The 20,120-nt window shown below is 43.1% G+C and overlaps 1 protein-coding gene across 1 annotated transcript in view; it reads left to right on the forward strand.

The window, feature by feature from the left end:
• The window catches only part of RORA (RAR related orphan receptor A), a 718,773-nt gene that overhangs the window by 146,095 nt on the left and 552,558 nt on the right, over nucleotides 1–20,120 (forward strand). The window lies entirely within an intron of this gene.

Consider the following 20,120-nt stretch of genomic DNA (forward strand, 5'->3'; position numbering starts at 1 on the left):
TCTTCTTTTCTCTGATACCTACTGGAACTAGACGTTTCATAATCTGGATCTTTCCTCTTTGATTTTCTGCCTGGGATCTTAATAAGACCGGCACTATCCGTGAAGCTGAGGTGACCTGTTCAGATGCCCTCGGAGTTGGAGAGGGAAGCCATCTTGGGCTTCAGGGAAGGGACATGCGTCCTGTCTGCCCATTGTGGAGGTACAGAGAAGGGACCCTGCAGGGAACAGTCAGGCACCACCCTCAGCCGCCAGACACAGCTTCCACAGCAATTCCACACTTTTTTGAGAAGGATGCTTTTGTGGTCTCAGATGCTGGCTTCATGTGGAAAGCTGACAAGGAAGGTTTTGTTGCGCATGGGGCGCTGCAGATCTGGAACACCGTGGAAGTCAGGAGCTCTTGGATCCAAACCTGGTTCTGGGATTCTCTGTGTCCTCTTTAAAGGACTCATTCAGCCTTTCTCTGCCTCCCTTTCCCCATCAATGAGGTTGGATTAGAATTAGATGCTTCTTAAGTATCTGCTAATGACAACACTCCAATTTTTTGAGTCTGTACTAAACCAAGTACAGTGTGTGTATTCTACCTTCTCCTAGGATTTGAAGATGTCTTAGCCAAAAGAAACCTAAAGAAATAATTGATGGACAGGGCGTCTGGGTGGTTCAGTTGGTTAAGCATTGGACTCTTGATTTTGGGTCAGGTCATGATCTCAGGGTCTTGAGATCGGGCCCCCCATCAGGCTGAGCATGGAGCCTGCTTAAGATGCTTGCTCTCTCTCTCTCTCTCTCTCTCTCTCTCTCAAAAATATGTATTTTTTAAAATTGATGGAGATTTCCCTATAAAGGTAAAGATTTACACAGAAATCCTATTGTTAACTCTTTCCTGCAAAAGCAACCCAATGGACATTTGCCCTTCAATCTTGATGAGGAACTGGAAAGATCTTAATTACTACTAAGAAGCACAGTACATTACAGAATTGTTTCACATATGATCCTCAGAGCAAACCTGTGAAGTGCTGTGCGTTATATCCACGTTTTGGAAATGATGAATAAATGGTAAAGCTAAAACCTAAATATGGTTCTTCTGTCTTCCAGTTTTCTAGAATTCTAGTTAATATTCCTAGTGCTAATTCTAACTAATTGATGATAAATCCTGGTTACTCTGCTAATTGAGTAAGTTTTTAGCACCTGCTATGGAGCCCCCCTCCACCCCCTGCTCAGTTTTCTTTGGAAAGTAAAATATAACCAAGGCAAGATACATATGCTGAGAAATGATTAATAAGACCAGTTTATATTCAGCATCTCCAAATATATATATATATATATATACATATATATATATATATATTTTAGTCCCAAACTTGTAAATAATTTTATAAATGAGTCACTCTCTTGCCTTTTTATAAGCTGTATCTAGTTCATTTCCCTCTTCCAAATATAAATCCCTAAAGGTTCAGCGTACTCTTATTTTTCAGGCAATAAGGAACAGACAAAGTTAGCCTTTTCAGGTATTTTCATGTAGTCAGGGAAGCTCGCCAAGGGAGTGAGGATAAGATGGCCCAGTGCCCTTGGGCCTTTAGAAAACGTCTCATGGGGGCAAATGCTTTGATTCCCAGCAGTGCAGGAGGTAACAGATGTGAGGCTCTCCAGGTGCTTACCAGAAATATGTATCTACTGTGGGACAGAACAAGGTACTTTGAAGATTGGAGAATTTGTCGGCCCTGTGACTGTTCACTTTATTGCTTTCTTCCTGTGCAAAATGTCTCCGGACCCAGAGGGAGAGGCACCAGCCAGACAGTGAGTCAAATGACAAGTTGACAAAATGGTTGTAATTCTAGAAGCTGCAGTCCCATCCCACTCTTTTTATGTAGGGATGGGATGAAGCCAAAATCTGAAACAGCTCCCAGGAGAGCAAAAAGATATTGTTACTAATGGTTGGACTGACCTGAATTCTTTCCACATTTATTTTTGCCAACCGTCAGAATAAACATCTGAATCACATCCACATTAACACCCATATCTAGTGAGGGTGTTCTTATTAAGAGAGCGTGTCAGCCAAGCCTCACAACATGCCCTATGCCCACCGTGTGCAGGACAAGCAATTGATATCATGGTAGAAAGGCCTTAGAGTGACACCACAAATATCTCTGCTCCTTATCCAGAGATTTCATGACACCAGGCACAAGATGGGACAGCAGAATTTGATGCCACATTTGAGCCAGATACTTTACGTTAAGGGAAGATTTGTGCAGGTTTAGACATGGTATCTGTTTGTGTCCATTCATTCCTCTGCTAAACAAATGGTTACAGAACACCTGCTACTATCCGTTATTGTACTAGAATCTACAGGGGGCGCAATGGCACCTCATCCTGGCTTCCACTTTGTTACTTTCGGGTAAGAAAACAGCGACTTTAAAACACGAGCGACAGGTCCTGAGATGTAGGTAACAGGTGTTGAAGGGAGTAGGGTATGAGTCCTGTACCTTTTCATGGAGTCAGAGTATCAGGAAGAAGCGGGGAAAGAGGTGCAGGTTAAGCTAAAGGTGAATACAGGTGAACCAGGTGAAATTTGCACGGAGTCCACAGGGAGAGAAGTAGAAGTTGCAATCGAGTGAAGGCGTACAAAGCCCTAGGAGGTAAGAGAGGGAAGTTGTGAATCACTACCGGCTTCCAGGCCTGCTGGTGATGTGGCAGAGTGGACCAGTGCCCTCGCCTGTGCCGTATCCTGGACCTCACTGATCCTTACTCTCTGCTGGTCACGTGCCGTCCCCTTGATATACATGATTTGCATACTCCTCCTTCCCCTGCTAGGAATATTACTGTCTCGCCACCACCATCCAGAGCGTCCAGGCCGGAAGGAGTGAAGCTTGTGGAACCTGATAGTCCGTTTTGTCTTGTGTCTCCGTGTCTCAGCTCCCTGCCAGCTCTGTGAGGACAAAGAGCAGGATTATTCTTCAGGTACCACTGCAGTGCCTGTGACAGAGCAGGCCCCTGGTACGTTCTCTGGAAACACCGCTAGCTCACATGCTACTCTATCACACATTGCCCTCTTCCATCCTTGTCTTAAGAGTTTAGAAGAGGTTAAATGTCCAGTGACTTGTGGACATAAGCACTTGTTACCTAATTCTTCTGAAACCGGGTAGGTGACCTAGTAGGGATGGACTGGTTGATGGTATGAGAGATGTAGTGACTATTAAGAGACCCTTGAAATCCTCGTACTTGGTTTTGCAAGTGAGGTCGTTAATGCTCAAGAGGGAGAGAGCCTACCCTGCCGCCAGAGATAGAAAGTCAGGCTTATGTTGTGGAAAAAGTTCTCCAAACTAGATGAACCATGTAGAGCTGCGTCAAAGATCTGCTAATGAATTCAGTCATCCACATCTCTTTAAATGATATATTAACATATTTCCGGTTTACTGCTTTTTTTAAGTGAGTGCTTTTTAAGGAATTTGAAGACAATGTCTCAGTGAATTGGTACTATCATTTCTGATGCTCACACTATATAAAATCTTCAAGGGTAGGGTTTTAAGAGAGTATGGATTACAGTATTTTTTTTTTTTACTGGTTAGGAGGAGGGTAATAATAAATCTGTAATTGGTTAATAAGGGGATCGTGGACAAGTGGTGCCAGTAAGTCAGAGTGGGAAGTGTGTGGGCTAATTCAATCTCCTATACCTACCACTTAGGGAAGTGTGGGTGAGTTAGTCTCCTGTTTTCTTGTTCATTAAATGAGGAAAACACAGCTTTCCTTTTAGAGGTGTTGTAAGGTTTAACAGAAGTAGTTCATAAAGAATAATCAGTTCATTGCCCAACCTGTAGTAGGCATTTAAGCCCCTAATTCTATGAGATACGTGAAAACCCCATGCCTTTCTTCCACTTATCCCCGAGTAGGATATGCCCTGGTTGTGGCAAGGTCTCTGGCCATAAATGGAGCATAAAAACTTGGCCACCGAACTCAGAAAGATGTGGATTGAAATGATGGCTTTAACACGATCACTTTGACTTCTGCAATTTTACTTTGTGTGTAATTTTTTTCCTCTATAAAATGGGGAACATGATACTATCTACCTAGGAGGGTTATTATTGGGACTGAATGAGAGAAGCTGTTCAAAGCCCTTAACGTGGATTTGGTGCATAATAAATACTCAACAGATGCTAGTTATCATTAGCTACCTATTACCCAGTGTTGCTTTACTAGGAAGTGGGTATCAGGCTCCTCCTGGCACAAGAGAGCTTGCTCTGTTCACTGAAGCTTGCTCTGCAAGTAAGGTTGCAGTCCAGTATTACTGAGGATGTGAAAGACAGTCTGTGGGGGACAGAAGCAGGAACCGTTGCTGTACTCTTTCCCAGTCCAGAGGCACTCAGGTAAGAGGCCAGATCTGCATGGGAAGGTACAGAAATGCAAGAAGTACCCACATAGGGCACCACAAAAGGAGGTTAAGGAAAGCAGAGATCGCTCTATAGGAGTAGGCTTGGAGGCTTCAGAGGAATTCTGGGCATTTATTTTTATTCCAGAGACCTAATAGCACATAGAAGTTAAGAAAGCACATTATTGAAAAGGAGATTTCTGGGGCGCCTGGGTGGCGCAGTCGGTTAAGCGTCCGACTTCAGCCAGGTCACGATCTCGCGGTCCGTGAGTTCGAGCCCCGCGTCGGGCTCTGGGCTGATGGCTCGGAGCCTGGAGCCTGTTTCCGATTCTGTCTCTCCCTCTCTCTCTGCCCCTCCCCCGTTCATGCTCTGTCTCTCTCTGTCCCAAAAATACATAAATAAACGTTAAAAAAAAAAAAAGAAAAGGAGATTTCTTTGGAAGACCTGCATCTTTCTTAGATAAACACAGAGAGAAACGTTGACAGAAGGCACGTAGCTGGCAGTGCACTTCCCAGGGCAGGCTTCTCTTTTCGGGTGCCGGAGCCACCCAACACAGAGGTGATCATGACTTCTTAGCGTGGTGAATCAGGCAGTATGGGCTAACAGTTTCTGCCTCCCGGAGCCCGTAACACTTGCTAGGTACAGGCAGTCTAGACTGAAGGAAATGATTGAGACTTCAAGATACAGTCGTTTACCTGGGGACACATGTAGAAAGATAATAAATAACAGCTGGCCAAATGCAGAATCCTTCACTTTCTTCAAACACCGTCTTTTTAATTAGGAATCTGAATCTGCTAGATGATCCATAGAGTGCAGTCCTTCTAAAATGATTTCTTACTCTCCCCCTGTCTCTCTCTCTCACCCCTCCCCACTTAAAAAAAAATAGATCCCCCTTGCTCACACCTGGTATCATCTACAATTAAAGATCACTTGAGCTGCTGACAATGTCCCAAGCTGTTCTTTAAGACGAACTCACTCCACTTAGCAGTGCCCTGTGCCTGCTGATCCCACTGCAGTGTTTTCTCCGTTGAAGGCATTGCCTCAACAAAATCTGTTTTAGAGTTTTCTTTGCTTCTCCATGCTGAATTACAGTCACAGTCAATGGCCCACTTGTGTGTAGTTCAAGAAGCAATTAAGGGCTCTTTTCTTCGAACAAGCAAGGGAGGGGGTAGAGTGAAAAATGATCATTACTCTGATGAGTCCTCTGCGTAGCTGAACAGTTCACAGATCTTTGATAGCATGAGTCCCCCCACATTTAAACCCATCTCCGTAACTGCCTTCTGCAGCCTCTCTTGCTGTCAGAGACACTTGAGGGCGGGTCAAGGACTCACATGTCCTAAGGTCGGAAGAGCCCAGTCCGACTTAGGGTTCTGATTAAATACGGTTGTACCAGCTGTACAGAAATCCACAGCCGGATGATGGTGTCTTTGGAAATTAAAAAGTAGAAACCTGGGAGACCTCCTAAGTAACGTGGCAGTCTCCATCATAAGCCTTTTGTTTTATTCAGGGGGATTTATTATAATAAACGTGGTAGCCTTACCTATCTATGCTCTTCTACGTGAGTTGTGTCCATCTTTAGCTTGTATGTTGGTGGAGGGTAGAGACTTGTCTATCTTTGACCATCCTGGTCTAAAGACAGAAGCTGCTCAAACGTTTTTGTTAAGATGATCCCTGGGTACCCTCCTTGATGTTTCTCAGTAAATATCTGCTCTGTGTGGAGCAGTAAGCTTGGCTGGGGTGGGAGGGGGGAGAGACCAGCCATTGCAAGTCAGTGGCTCTCAAAGAGAGGGCCCCTCAACCACATCATTAGCCTCACTTAGGAATGTGTTGGAAATGAGTGCTCTTTTGGCCTTACTCTCAGAAACTCTGGAGGTCAGGTCCAGCAGTTGGTGCTTACCTAAGCCTTCTAGCACATTCTGACATGTGCTCATGTTTGAGAAAGAGTGGTCTAATAAATCCCTCCTGGCCCTCTGGCACCTCCACAGACCTTGTTCGATGAAGAGGAGAACCCTTCCTCTGATGAGATGAGGATAAGCTTTAACACAGCCTCCCAGCTTCCTCCACAGGGTGACAACGTGGCTACTTGCCACCATTGGAGGTTTGAGGACTGCCTGGCAGCTCAAGGAGCCAAGGAGCTTGACACAACTACGTGATGTGCTGTTTGACCATGCTTGCCTTGAAGAGAATGTCTTCGTTACTGGGTATGCATGTTGAGTTACAGAAGGGCCCTGCTTGTTGCTCAAAATCGAAGCAGCTATGGCACGAAGAGAAGTTTAGATGTGAAAGACTTGGGTCAAGGCATAGGTCTTGTGGAGAAGCTTTGGGACTTTGGGAAAATCCATTAACCTTGCTAAACTTAGATGGACCTGAGTTTCCCCATCTTAAAAACAGAGTTAATTATATCTGCCCTATCTGCTTCATAGGACGTTCTGCTCAATGGAGATAGGGGTCAGGATGGGATTTTGCCCAAACTCACTTCTCCACTCAGATTTTTGGATGAAGGTGCCCTACCAACACAAAAAGCTCAGTGGGGATAAAGTATTTTTAATGTATTAATCTGATGCATTTACATACATGTGTGTGTACAAGTGCACACACGCTGTGTTGCTTCTCTAGTGAAGGATAATAAAACATAAGGCCGAGTCATGTCAGCCTGAGTGAAGCCTTCCATCTCCACCCTGTGGTCAGACTCTATGTCCAGTCACCCCACCAGCCCAGGCACGAGCAGCTAGGACCCCAAGCATGACTAAAGTCTGGGTGTCATGACCGCACACAAGCAGGGACCTAAGTTGAGCCTGCCCACTACAAGTGCCAGAATGAGTGTGGGTGGTTGAGAGTCTAGCAGGCTGCATGAGAGGACAGCAGTTCTGTCCATTGTGACCATGGCCCAGAGATGGCCAGGCTCCATCCAGTGCATTGCGCATGTTCCCTCCCATGGGAGGACCTAGCAAGGAGTAGACTGTAGAGATGCATGTCTGAAGCAACCCCTACAAGATCCCCCTCAAACATGAGCGTGCTCAAACTCTACTCTCCAGGGTAGGAATTCTCCTTCCCTAAAGTGCAAACACTGGAAAAAAATAGGGGTTTTCTTCTTCCTCATTAGCTAAGCACTCACTCTGAAAATGTTAACAGTTTATATGTGTGAGATGTTATATTCAGTATTTCTTTGCTCTAGTCCCCCAGTGCCATGACAATCACCGGGCCCCGAGGACTCTCATTGTCAGGTTTGTCTCTTCTCTGCCTAGTGGGCAGGGGTGGGGCTTGGTGACAGGGGTAGGCAGCAAGCTAGCTCAGCTTGGTTGGGCCCATGGTGCTAAGCCAGTTCTGAGGGAGTAGGCAGAAAGGAAAATGGTGTGGAAAGATGGAGGCCAACAGGAAATTTAAGTCCTCAAATAGGAAGAGGCACGTATCAAAACAAGATGAGAGGGGGCTTACGGGTGAGTGCTTTGAACAGTGGCTGGTATTTGTGATTTGATTCACGGGCTCAGGACTGTTGAATGGATGCATTTGCTAGGTCTAAAATTCTAGGGATGAACGCGTTTTGGCTTGACCTGGTAGCACATCAGAAACCTAATCCCACCCCTAGGTAAGACCTGATTGTGTATTGAGGCTACCCTGTCCTCTTCCTGCTTATCAGCCTGCAGACTGTAGCCGCCCAAGGCTGTGTGTGCACCTGGTCCCCACAACTGCCCTTCTGCTTAATCCGTGGTGGTCTACCACCTGCCAGGGCTGGGGCCCTTCCTCACCCCAGCACACCTGAGCAAGATCCTGAGAGCCCTATCCCATAAACCTGCTCTCTCATTGTACATTCCATTTTTACAACTTCTACAGTGCCAAAACTTGTCCAATAATAGCCATAATCATTGACTGGACTCACTCGTTACTCTCTTCCATCTGTCAGGTAGGACTCGAGGTATTCTGAACATGGCAGCTGCATACGGTTGTGCAGGTTGTATCTGGACAACTTGGGAGGGTGCTTTCTGGATGGTGGCCTATGTATGTAATGTGTAAACACACCTGATAGCCCTGAGTTCCATGGACAGGATGTGATTTTGTCATACTTTTTTGCATATTGTAATTTAGACTGACAAATTTAACTTTGCTGCTCCACAGCTCCTTGAAATGATTGGGCTCTTGGGGTAAAAATGAGGTAAGGTTAAGTTCAGACATAGGTTTTTAGGTCAGCAACTAAGTCTGGATGGAATTAATAATGGCAATCATTATTCGCCCACCTCCCTTGTCACTACTAACACTTCCTGAGCACCTGTTACATGCCAGGCACATGCATGGTTGAAGGACATCCCAAGACTTTCTTTAACTGCAACATGGCAGAACCATCACTTCTTCATAAATCCAAAGTGACATGTTACACAAAGATGAAATCTATGAAGCAGCTCCCTTAGAGGTGATCTTGAGGAATAGACTCTCAGGCCTGCTACCATGTTAAGGTCTGATAAGCAAAAGCTTCCTAACCCCAAATTCCTAAGGTCCCCAAACTTTGTCAGTTTATTGTGTCTTGGTTAGTAATTTTTTTACCCCCTAGACCGAAAAAAATACCTAGAAGTTCATTTATGTGTAGCTAGTTTCAAAAAACTCGATACTCATAGTCTGCTCCCTGACATAGGTCACTGTGTGACCCTGGAAATGTAAAAATAGCCTGTGGCTTTCCTGTGAATTTGCTACAGCACACAGTCTGGGAACCATGACCTTAACCACATCTGAGGCAAAGAGGATAGAACTTAAACACTTGAGTCTGCCAGGAGTCTGCCACCAGCAGGTCACTTTGCCTTGGAATAGTCCAGTAAAACAATGAAAATTTTTACCCAGTCGTTTGGAAAGGAAGACAAGTTGGAGAAAGACGATGATTTTGATAAATTGTAAGGAACTGGTAGACATAGTTTCCTTAACAAGCGTTTCAATATCAGGATCACTTTTGGGCCAAAAGACAGTTCCTGGCCAAGAATCCCTTTGAACCTATTGGCAGATGTGCTTCCTGTAGTTGAGCTTAGAAGCACTAGTTTCTTTCTGGAATGACAGAATCATTGCCCCTGTCCTGAGTACTTTTGAGTCTGTGTCATTCAGTGGACCTTTGGCTACTTCAGGGCAGGGACTGGTATAGATTAGGTGTTTAATGCATGTTTTTGAAATATGTAACGCTTTTATAGATGACTTGTGAATATTTTTATTCCTCAAGTAGTTTCTCTAATGAACATAGCTTTGTCATTCTTTGGTCTTTTTTTTGGTTTTGTTTTAGGTTTGCAGTCAAAAGGTAGCATGAATACATCAAGCAGTGCAGCTAAGTATGCATTTAAAGGCATAGGCTTATCCTTTCGAGAGTTGCCAGAGACAAGGGAGATCAAAGTGTATTGGTGTGGCTGTGGAGATCCTGGTCCACCTTTCTTTGCTCCTCATGATAATAGCAAGCACACAATTCTCAACACGTACGTAGACTCCATTCTGTAGGTGCCATTGGAGCCTTAATGCCATTCCACATTTTATGGTTAAGTTCAGTTATGAGCAGTAAGGCAAAGTTTTCATGGCAGGAAACCAAGAAACAGTATCTTATGTTCTTTGAAACGGAATGCTTGATATTCTGGAAAATGAATGAATCATATACCATTGAAATTCAGCAATGAACTCGGCAATGGTTGGCATTTGTGCTGGGACAAACACAGTGGGGAAATTGAGGAGCTCCAGAAAAACCCAGTAGTTTTTTTTTTTTTCTTTTAAAGTAGGTCTACCATGGAATGCCTGTCCCTAATCTAATGACGGGTAAAGCATAATGATATTGATGTAGGACGTAGCTTGAAGAGGCAACACAGTTTCTGTTTAATATTTACTTTAAGGGAGTACCTGGTAAACTGAGATGAGAACTTCAGTTCTGGAAATTTTTTGACTTTCTCCACAAGTCCCTTTCTCTTTATCCCCTAGGCCAATGTCATCAAAACTCCCTTGGGTTGAGGCGAGTCGCTGCAATATAAGCAGTGGTGCTCTTTCCAGGCAGTTCATTCCATTTGAGATATTTGAACCACTGAGCAATGAGTGATAGCGCTACAAGGAAGTCAGCCCAGACAACCTTTAATAACCATTCCAACCCTGAGAGAGTCCATGCTTTCGAGATGTGAGCTGCTAATAATCCCACAGGGTCATTGAGTGTCTTGGTTTTAAATAAAACAGGAGCAGTAAGGAAGCTTGTTGTGACAAATAGTACACCTGCTCACTGCCCTCTACCTTGCCTCACAATCAAACAAAAGCCCTTTAGCATAGGAATCTCAACAAGCTGCTCAGAGGAGCCATTTATAGCACAGAAGTAAGAGAGCAGAGAGCATTTCCAGGCTTTTGCCAGTTGTAGTTCAAAGCAGACGTGGACTTTCTGCTCTAGCTTAACTTCTTTTCTGCTGAGAGGTAAGAAAAGGTGCATATGATGGTGGTAAGGAGGGGATAGGAAGCCACACCTTTGGGTTTTTTTTGTTTCTTTTTAGGAAGCCACACCTTTGTAAAAGTCTTTTCTTCGTTTGTTACCAACCACATTGGGTCTGCCCAGACCTAAATTCCTGGAACTCACTTTTCCTGGAACTCTGATGAAATGCAAACACTGACTTTGAACACTTATTCCAACACTTTTACTGTGCCCCATGCCCGGATCGTTCTGAGTACTAACTCATTTAATCCTGAAAAACAGGATTAGAATCAACAAGAAAGATACTATAAGTGTGATCTCTCATTGGTTCATAGGATTTTATGGTTGCCTGAGATACCTATCTTGATCCTCCAAGAGTTCACAAAAATAATGTTTCCATTGGGGGTGGGGGGGTGGGGGGCTAGGCTTTACAAAGTAGAAACTATTTATTTAAAAAAAATCCTGCAAACAGTATAGCTTACATTAACATTTTTTTAAGTCAAAATATGCAGAGGAAAGACCCCACCTGATACAGAACTCCAGTTGGGTTCTTTTTTTTTTTAATGTTTATTTATTATTGAGAGACACAGAGACACAGAACATGAGCAGGGGAGGGGCAGAGAGAGGGGGAGACAGAATCCAAAGCAGGCTCCAGGCTCTGAACTGTCATCACAGAGCCCAACATGAGGCTCGAATTCACAAAGGCGAGATCATGACCTGAGCCAACGTTGGATGCCCAACTGACTGAGCCACCCAGGCACCCCTGTTGGGTTCTTTTAAGGTTCAATTTTTTGTTTTTGTTAAATGGTAGACATTTTAGGATAAACTTACTTGAAGGTCATAGATGTATGTAGTTCTTGGGACAGATAATCTCTCCATTCAGCACTTAAAATTACAATCTTTGTACTATACTGATTCTTACAGGAGCTTGAGATACAGAAATGTGGGTGAATGTGCTTTTTCCACTCAGAATATTACTCGATGTTGTAAGATCATAACATAAAAATAGAAAGTTACTACCGTATTTCTTGTAGGCTTATCACTGCCAATGTCCATGGAGGGGACTGAGAGAAGGGGGCAGGTTGCAGGTAATACTATCTTTTCATGAAAGAAAGAAATGGAAATGTTTTGGCTTTCTTTCAGTAACATATCATTTGTAACGTCTTCCCCTCATTTACAATCATGTCCATTTATAAACAGTAATTTGCTCTTACCAACTTGTACTGTAGTTAGAGTTCTGTTGGGAGTAATTGGTGTTCTTTATCTGTGACATCATGAGCATTTAAAAAACTATAATTATAAATATCCTCTTGGGTAAAAAAAAAATAGTAAAAAGAAGGACTTGAAGAATCTGTGTAGAGACTGTTTCTTACTGCTTTGTCTGAGTGTCCTGCCCCCACCCTAATCTCTGTGAATTGAGACACCTCCAAATTCTTCAAAACTCAGTGTGGATGTTGCCTAATACAAATCTCAGAAAATGTTACTGTTTAGAGAACAGCATTTAATAATAGTATTTCTTTACATCTAAAATAACTTGTTGCTGTTAATGTTGATCTTCCAATTCTGAAGTCCCAAGAATAAGCTTGGATTCCTTTGTCTAACACAGTGAATTGTGGGTTTTGGGCTGGGCTTCCTCCCTCTTCTTTTTTTTTTTTTTGCTTTATCTAAGGATAGACCAATGGAATCAAGGTTTATATTTCTCTGAATGGTTTGAATTAGAAACAACCGGTCCTAGTGATACTGAGGAGTGGTAGGAGACTCAAGCATAAAGTATTTGGAGGAAAAGGACCAATCTATCAAAGACAAACTTCAGTTTCCTAAAACATGCAGTTACAGAGAGGCATTTCGACAGAGGGGAGACCAGTAGATTACTAATGGGGTATTTAGAGAGGAAGGAGCACAAGTAGAGTGTAATCTCAATATATAAACCGCTTATGTTCTTAAAGTCCAATTTGTACCCAGTATTTTTTTTTTTTTTTGTAACTCAGAATGTATTTCCCCATGGAACTATATTTTGTATGCTTTTGGGCTTCCTGGCCAGCTTATGAAAATCTATGTCAAGCATAATGTAGTAATGTAGTTTTTTAGAAAGAACACAGAATTAGATATCATATGGCCCTGGGTTTGAGTCCAAACTTTAGCACTTACTCGTTGGTTTGGCCCTAGGCAGGTCACTGAAGCTTTCTGTGCTTCAGTTTGTTCGTACCCAACACTCACATGCTGAGAACCAGTGTTTGATAGAGACTAGACGTTCAATGAATGTTTGCTGGTTGAATGAACAAAGGAATAAGCACGTTTTTTTCTGTGGGGAAAAATATGTACAAGGGATGAGAACTTCTACAGTCTCTGCTGCCTCATGGTGGAGGTTTGAGGCCAGAATCTACAGAAATGGAGACTTCTTACGAAGCCTCTCGTGACCATTTACATGGTGTCGGGTTTACTCTGAAGCACCTGGCGGCTGGATGTCTAGCTGCAGCAGCTTCAGAGGCAAGGCCAAGGCTTCAGGAACATCCTTACAGGCTCCTGTACATCGAGCAGGCACATCGCACATCAAAGGGCGTGGTGGCCATTTGTATGTTTGATTCACACACAAGCTACATCTTAGCAAATCAAGAACTTTGTGTATACATTTACCCCTGTGAAACGTAACAAAGGGCATAAAAAAGTTGTTTATTTGAAAATATATTACCTATATTTTGATTGGCCCAAAGGAGGTAGGTTAATACATTTAAAATAATGAGAAGGAAAAAAAATAAGCATAAAAAAAGGAAATGCATCATGTTATTCCCAGAAGGGAGCAAAAAGACTCAAGGTACTACAGACTTGGAGGCAGTTGTGTTCTGATTTGGGGAATGGACTTAAGTTTATTTTAACAGACCCCTGCTTTTCTAATTACAGTCAGTTCTCAAACAGATGGGTAAGAGCAGTTGTGAATCTATCTTCTATTTCAGTAGGCATACCTTCTGAAAAATCCTTAAAATTTCAAGAGGAACTATTCTTCTTCATCATCTTTTTTTTTTCTTAAGCAATTGCTGTATTTTGAGCTCCAAGGGCTGACAGCTGTTCTAGTTTTGCTTGGGGACTTTTTCACAATGTGGATTAATCAATGTTATGAACTGGGTCCGTGGGGTTTTGGGAATGTAATTGGTTTCAGATGACACTTTGCTAGTCAATCTGTGAAACAGCCGAATGTTGACACAGCTGAACAATTCCAGCTGTTTCCACTCGCCCCTTCCTCTTTCCCTGGACGCTACATCCTTTGCCTTTATTTTTGCCGGCTCTATCTCATTGTGACTTTGCTAAACTAATTTGTTATCCTTTTTGAAATTTCTGCGTGGCTCCCCATTTATTACATCCTCCACTCAGTTTTATTTTGCACAACGTTTTTTTCTTGGCTTGCATAGTTCTTCAGGATATTGTGGTTTTAGCATGTCAGTTCCCTTTCTTATGTGGTGATCACCTAGGCTATTTATTTAAGGGCACACAGTAACAAATTTGGGTTTTACACAAGTGCTTGGAGTCCTTGAATATTTGGTTTCACAACCGCTTGATTAACGTTTTTATTTTTTTAATTACCAGAGGCATCCCATTGAATAAACAATACAAGTCATTAACTTCATTCAGCGCGTAGCCGTGTTTGCTACTGTATGTCCCTCTGAAACAGTGAGAAAGGGAGATTCAGGTGTCTGTATCACTGCTAGAAAGACATATGATGAGGAGGAGAGAATCAAAAAAAGACCAACCCTGAGTTACCTACAGTATATTAAGAGTTTATATACTGTCAGGGGAATGGTTTGCAAATTGCTTTCAGTGGTTTTTCATTATCAGACTAATTTCTCTTTGTTTTTTCAAGAGTACTTGTTTCTACATCTTACCCAGTGGAGGAAAAGCTTTAACTGCTTCTGCGCCCAATAAAATGTTGCCATTTTGTTGGGGGATGGGTTGCCGATCTAGAGCTAAACAGGTAAACCAAAGAACAGGACTGCCTGGATAGGTACATGGGTCCGTGTGGTGATTCCCACTAGCTGAGACCCTTGGTGTAAACTGAGTAATCCCGCTGTGCCCAGAATGGTCTGCGTGGACCAAATGGTTGGCTCAGATGTACAGGAGCCTGCTTCAGATTCTGTGTCTCCCTCCCTCCACCTTGCTTGTGCAGACCTAGATGCACAGCACACTTACATATTCTGAAGTCGAAGGCCAGCCTAACATGGCAAAGCATATGGAACAACGGAGCAGTTATGAGAATTTGGCAAATAAAAGCAATTGACATAGTGAATTTTTTCAGATGTTTCCTCCCGCTACAATCATGAATGAACTTGGTATCAGAGGAAATACTTGGGGGCGGAGACTATCTTACAGACAGGAAACAATGGGTAGATAGACGATGTCATTTCTCTGAATGGAGAACTATAAACAGTACAGGCACTTGGGCATTGGTGAGGGCTGATCTGATTTAATTCTTACATAATGGTATAATGTGTAGTGAAACTTGGGGATCTTTTTAATAGTGAAACACTGAACTGTCATGGGCCACATGTGCACAAAAGAAGCACGAGAGTACCTGCATCAACAAAGCATATGGGGAAAAATAACACAAATTGCATTTGTAGATGAGTAGCCAGAGTTATAGGTGCTAACCCAGTAAATGGGCTTTTAAATCATTGCACAGAGTTCTCTGAAGACTGACCAAAAGTTGGTGAGGGCCAGAAAGACAGATCAAGTACTCGATGTAATCATGGAGGGTACTAGAATCAAAGTGAAAAGTGCCCATACATAATATAACCTTTAGGTGGACCTGTGCACCTTAAGAACACTCTGACCAGACCAAGGAAGGTTCTGAGAGGGATAATTAAAGAAACTAAGGGATTTGAGCTATACCACTTGAGGTGAATAAATAACTAGTACCTTTATTTGGGAAGTGGAGAATGAATGGGAAGGAGATCTCTAATATCAGACTGGGTAGGAGAGTGTGAACCTAGGCTTACTTACCCAACTTGGTGGCACTATAGACTTGGAGGGTAAAACCACAGTGTACTGGAGAAGAACACCAGTGTTCAAATTCTCGTTCTACTCTTCTCCATTTCTAATTATTATGATTATTTTTTAACCTCAAAATGGAGGAAGTCACAATCTTCATAGAGTTGTACAATCATTAAACGAGAGGCCTAATGTGGAATGCCTGCCATCATTCTTGTGCTGTATTTAACAAATGGCTATCGTCTCCCTCACTGTCATCAACCACATCATTGATACTGTATTTTTATTATAGTTAATAAAGCTTGATAGAAGCACATTTAAAGCACATTGTGCAGGTTAAAAATTAGACTTTACAAGTTCAGATAGATACATAGATGACATGTCAATAATGGTTAACTGGGAAGAGCTAGAGGTATGTGGGCTAAGTCTTGGGCCTTTTGATAATTGAAATCAAGTGAGAACTCATTGCTTCCGCAACTATACCTTAATGTGGCTGCCAGAAATAAATGACTGTGCCTCAATGGAAGCAGGCCTGTCCTATCTACCGCTTTTTCTTGGTCTTATTAAGCCTTTTCTTTCATGGCATGTGGATCTAGAAGAAGAAAGGTTTGGATCTTGTGGGCTTGAGAAAACACACCTTAATTACTTGATTCTAAAACAAAACACCTGGAACCTCTTGAAAGGATGTTTTTAAATTCTTGAGGAATATACTGCCTTTTCTTAGTACTATACATATCCTGGGCTGCTTAGAGCTTTATCATTTGTTCCAAAAAAACCAAAACCAAAACAAACAAAAAAAACCCCAAATAATCAATTTCTTCTGGTGGATCTTCAGTTTTGTAGTAAATACTTAACATTCTCAAGTTTATGTTCTGAAAAGTGACGAGGACACTCCTGTGTCCTTCTGCTTCCATAGTGCCTGTCTGACACCATGGAATCATTAACCTCTTTTAAAAGCTGGTGGATGGCTTGGAATGCAAGATGAGAGCCAGTAAACTCTGGCAAAACGAGCGCTTATAAATCAACAACAACAAAATACTAAGTGAATTTCTCAGACAAGGAGGCACAAGTGGAAGGCCCAAATCCTCCATAACAGGGACATTGATTCAGTCATTGGCTTTATATGAAGATACTTCAACCAAGCCGCAGCTAATCTTGAAGGGAAAACACCAGCCATGGTAGAGAAATTCTGTGCTTGTTGGGTAGAACAGAGAAGTCATTGGAGAATATGAAATATAGTCAGACTAAAGTCAGACCAGAGTTTTGCATGAAGGAAATGGATTATGCAATGAAAACAAGATCTTGGCATAGCGTTCTTGTGCTCTGAGAGATCCTTTGTTTCCCAATTTTGCAGTCAAACTGGGACCAGCATGAGGTTTATGCTGGATTCCTTGAATGCAGGAGCAGGAAGGACCCAGGATCAAACAGTCTGTCTGAGGCGGAACTGTCCAGGTATCCAGTTCTGCCCTATATTCTCTCACCAGCCTCTTTAAGGGCAACATTATTGACCTCTGAATGCTTTCATTCATTCAAAGGATGTTTTTAACATATAAGGTGTTTTTTATATTAGTTCCCTTTGTTGCGCTTATGGAGCTTACGGAGGTCCAAGTCATGGATCAATCAGTCACTGAAATGCTAGGAGATGGCAGCTGCATCAGGTGTTGCAAAGGAGAGGTGGAAGGTGCTGTGAGCTTTAGTGAGGAATGTTGACTTGGGTCAGGGCAGGCTCACTGGGGGGAAATGGCAGTTGAACCCAGATCATTCAACGTGAACCTGGCTAGGGGCACCTGACTTTGGCTCAGAACATAATCTCATGGTTTATGGGTTCGAGCCCTGTGTGGGCTCTGTGCTGACAGCTCAGAGCTGGAGCCTGCTTCGGATTCTGTGTCTGCCTCTCTCTCTCTCCCCTTCCCCAGCCTGCACTCACTCACACTCTCTCACTTTCTCTCATTCTCTCTCTCTCTCTCTCTCTCTCTCTCTGCATCTCTGTCTCAAAATTGAATAAACATTAAACAAGTTTTTTTTTTTTAAGTGACCTTGGCGAGGCAGATGGAAGCCAAGGCTATAAAGTTAATAAGGTGCCTACCTGCAAAGTGGTTCTGGTGCATTTAGATACCCGCTACCTGTGATAGAGGTTTTCCTAGGGATGTTTTGTTAGCACCTACAAGGGAAGTGGAAAATATTACCGGGGAGGGGTTACCATCAAGGACAGCTTCCGGGAAGAAGTGACATTTGAATTGAGCTTTGAATGATCACACTACTGATAGTTTGTGAAACATCCTGGAGCCTTAAATACATCCTTTACAAAATTGCTTTGGACTCTGATTCTCCAAACTTGATGTACTCTGAACACTGAGTGATTCTTTTTTAGTATCTATGGGGGCAGATTAGGAAGAGTGAGTAACTAGCTCAGGGCAAGCAGTGAAGCAGCATTAAGTAAGAGGGGACATGGGGTGGGGTGGGGAACTTGGGGAGTGCTAATCGCTCCCCAGTCATAGTGCATCTTAGAAAACCCTAGAATTTCACTTCTCTGCCAGGAAAGGGAGATTGTGCAATAGTTTTTCTTGCTGCCTGATGACCAGGGGAAGCCATAGGTCAGGTAAGGGTGGTCACTCAGCCATCTGTCTGTTGTTTCCCAAACTCTCCATGATGAATCCCAGAGAATGTTTTTTACACTGTGCACCACTGACATCACAGGAATTTGGGGAGGCTGTTAAAACAGCATACCCCTGGGCACCACAGTAAACCTACAGAATCAGTAAGAAGGTAGGCATCTACATTTTTAACAAGCTCCCTACGCTCACACACTCTGAAGTGGGTGACCCCTAGAATTTGCACTAGGATTTTAGGCTATGTGTGAGTACTGGATTGTAGCCCCAGTATGATGGGATGTAGCTCACCAGTCTAACATAAAGCCACTAAGAATGGGCCATGCCCACGGGCCCTTTCTTAAAATAAAAGGAGCTGTTCACATATCTGGTGCCAAGACAGTACAGACTAAAATTACCTAGACAGCCTTCTTAGGTGGAAACAGTGGCTCAGGCGAATCAAAGCTGTTCTCAAAAATGTGATGTGAGTTGGTGCCTTTCCCTTCAGAGTGCGATTGTGTAATTGTACACAGGCGCTCCCTCCCTCCAGGCAGAGGGCTAATTACATAACGTGGCCAGTGGGCCACATCACTCTGTCCTCTAATTATGGTTCATAAAATGTGCTGCGATGACCTTTGCCATCACAGTTGCCCTCGAGGTTGACTCCAGAATGTTAGGGCTCAAAGGGCCTCGAGACATCGCCGACCCTACTGTACTAGCACCTTATAGTGAAGTGAGGGGGAGGCCCAGCAAGGTGAAGTACCGTGCCCAAGGCTTCGCAAAAATGTGCAGGGAGGGCCATGACCAGCCCTGATCATGGTCTTTGCATTTCCAACAGTTAGGCTAAACGTGCTGTTCCTTTCTTTTGTAACACTGCCTCATTTCCGAGTCTTTCCACAGCAAACCTGATTGGAGGTATTGTGGGATTTTTAGGGTGAAAAGCTGCTAGTTAGTGTTCTTACTGTTTTATAACCACGGTAGTTAACATTTCTGAGTACATACCATGAGCCAAACAATGCCCCGGACACGTTATCCACGTTAGCTATCTGATCCTCTCAGCGGACCTATGGAAGTAACTATCCCTCTTTTAAAGATGAGGAGACGGAGGCTTGATAAACTTTCAAGAACCTTTTGAAGGAGATTGACCTGGCAAATAGAAGACCAAAGATTTCAACCAGGCCAGTCTGGTTCCAGGACATTATTTTATATCCTAGGACACTGTTGATCATGTGGATTCATGACAAAAATGCCTTTAGTGCAGGTCGAAGCTTAGGTAACCTTATCTGAATTGCTGTTTACTTTTAGATGATGAGAGACAAACTGTAATAAATGTTTACTTTCCCCTGGGTCCTAGATTGCATAACTTTTTGCTTTATCAAATTATATTAATAGAGTATAAATACTCGAGCGTGACCTCACTAGACAGTGGTTGTCTTCTGTCTGTCTCCCGCCCTGCCACCCCACCATGTTTTCTAGAAGCTTGTTTTCAGTAAAATAACCCAAGAAGAAGAGAATCTGGACTTTCTGTGGAGCCTGATTTTGCAGTTAGAAATAACAACAGCTCCACAAAGTGAAGACTTTGAATATCGTGTGGTCGGGGGAGCCGTGTTGGTGGTGCCGTTCATTGGTTGATTTATGGGCTTTGCGAAGCCAGCTGGTATGTCGTACAGGTCGGCAAGAACACTGATTAACACATGGGATGAGAGTGCCCAGTCCTGACACCTTCCGTGACTGTCCTCCTGTGCTGTGGATCTCCGCCTTGGGTAATTTACACAGACCCTAAATTCTATCCTTTTC

The sequence above is a fragment of the Felis catus genome, chromosome B3, assembly GCF_018350175.1.
Source record: "Felis catus isolate Fca126 chromosome B3, F.catus_Fca126_mat1.0, whole genome shotgun sequence".
Lineage (NCBI taxonomy): Eukaryota > Metazoa > Chordata > Mammalia > Carnivora > Felidae > Felis > Felis catus.